Raw genomic sequence first — 2586 nt, 5'->3', positions numbered from 1 at the left:
AGTGTGACCACAATGGTATGTGATGCCTATCACCAATTGCAAAAATAATTTTCAGTAGGTTGTTCTCTAACCATATAAAATGGGCACCTAGATTTTCCAAAGTAATCCACAGAAATTGGTGAAGCAAATGAGAAGGTCCTGCTGTTCAGATGTTGAGTGATATGCAAGTGTCAGCATGCACTCGTGGAGATCTGCTGATATATACAAGCACCAAGTCACCACAATTGTCAGGAGGTTGATTGTGTAATGGGTCCATAAAAGGACGTGAGTAAAGACTGAAACATTTCAGAGTAATTCTGCTCCAACTTTTAATAAGTCCTGCAGATAGTCACCCTCTCAATCAGTAGCAGTAAAAAAGATAATCCTGTTCATCATGCATACAGCAGGAAGCAGGCTCTTTGGCCCATCAAGTCCATGTTAACCATCAAACTCCTACATACTAATGCTGCATTGATACCATTTTATCATCCCCACATTTCTATCAACCCTTCAAGTTCCACCAGTTATCTGCACCCTAGGAATAATTTACAGTAGGCAATTAACCTACTGCCTCGCATGTGTTTGGGATGTGAAAGGAAACCAGAGCACCCATCACAGGGAGAATGTGCAAACTCCACACAATGGGAATAACCCATTGGAAACAACTGTGAAGATCTGCCACAAGACAAAGGTCCCCTCCCAACCTGACCCCACCGTACAACACTGCATTCGACAATAAAGACTAATGGCTAGATTCTAGACACCATAGATCACTTGCCATATCTCAGCATGTCTTCTTGCCAATGCCAAACATCAAGCATGTCTTTCAATTTGCCAGCACAGCCTTGGTCAATTCTAGAAGATCAGGACAGACCAGGCACAAAACACATGTCCGACCAGACGGCAGTGATCCCTGGTCTCTGCTTCTGAAATTTACACTGTGTGCAGCATAAATTTTGTTTCTACAAATTCATATTCTTCATATCCAAAGGTATCCCAGGCCCACATCCCCAGCATTAAGAACCAGGGTGCATTCAGTTAAATGTATTTGATAATTCCCTAAAACAGACACTCATTTCTAATTCTAAACTCTGTCACAGGAAGAGATTAGCAATCAGAGAGAGGAAAAGATTCAATAATGTACTCAAAGACTCCTTGAAATAAATGCAGCATCCCACTCACTCCCAGAAATCCTTGGCCCATGACTGCTCAAAGTTGAAAAGGAACATCGGGAAGGCATTGATAACCTTGTGTCTATGTACTGAAAACAGGCAAATCAAGCATAAATGACAATGCAAATCATCTCACAAAGTACCTCGCCACCTTCCTCCGACTTCCCTGTCAGTCTGCAGTTCGCACAAGTGCCTCATCAGTCTCTTCCGAACCTGAAGTCCTGGAGTGGAAATAATCTGAGAAGACGAAATACAGGAACACAAATTTCTCAACACACGCTGGTTATAATAGTTCGCTATCTTCCCTTGACTAACATGTATAAGTAATAACACACTTTCAGCTCTATTTTCCAATGAGAGTAACAATATTGAACAAAGTTTCTGATCTCTCCCTATCTCTTGAATCTGTGATACTCATTGCAGATGTGGAGTCTCTTTATTTGCCAGATGTCAAGAAGGTTTTGTGGCTCCCAACCTTGCACAACTTTCCCTTAATGTCTTTCCTGGGCAGGGAAAGATCTCATTTCCTTTATGTTTCTACAAGTTGTTAAGGTCTACAGCAACAGTGGGTTTCCTGATGTTTTCAATGTTGGAATCTGATCTATATTGCTGTTAGCAAGGTTGCTCCTGGATGTCCTGAGTCTCCCAACTAATCATTGGAGATCTAGTGTGTGGTCCTCCTGCGAAAACTAAGAGCTAGTTATGATCATACCCTGTCGCCTCCATCCCTCCAATTCAGCTGCAGCAATGTAGAAACATAGAAAATAGGTGCAGGAGGAGGCCATTCGGCCCTTCGAGCCAGCACCGCCATTCATTGTGATCATGGCTGATCGTCCCCAATCAATAACCCGTGCCTGCCTTCTCCCCATATCCCTTGATTCCACGAGCCCCTAGAGCTCTATCTAACTCTCTCTTAAATCAATCCAGTGATTTGCCCTCCACTGCCCTTAGCGGAAGGGAATTCCACAAACTCACAACTCTCTGGGTGAAAAAGTTTTTTCTCACCTCAGTCTTAAATGGCCTCCCCTTTATTCTAAGACTGTGGCCCCTGGTTCTGGACTCGCCCAACCTTGGGAACATTTTTCCTGCATCTAGCTTGTCCAGTCCTTTTATAATTTTATATGTTTCTATAAGATCCCCTCATCATTCTAAACTCCAGTGAATACAAGCCTAGTCTTTTCAATCTTTCCTCATATGACAGTCCCGCCATATGTAGATCTATTTCCACCTCATATTACTTAAAATATTTTTTTAATTTGCATTTTGAAGGTTTGAAGTTGTCACAAGGACCACTGTTTCTCCCATACTGAGGCAATATCTTTATGTGTGAGTCATTGTGTTATAGTGCAGCAAATCCAGAGTTGTTGTGTTATATGAGAGTCAGAAATGCAAGACCTGACAGATGTTGAGGCATGCCCCAGGCATTCCTTGATCC

This window comes from Amblyraja radiata, chromosome 19 (assembly GCF_010909765.2).
Source record: "Amblyraja radiata isolate CabotCenter1 chromosome 19, sAmbRad1.1.pri, whole genome shotgun sequence".
NCBI classification, from domain to species: domain Eukaryota; kingdom Metazoa; phylum Chordata; class Chondrichthyes; order Rajiformes; family Rajidae; genus Amblyraja; species Amblyraja radiata.
Note: the sequence above shows the minus strand (reverse complement) of the source record.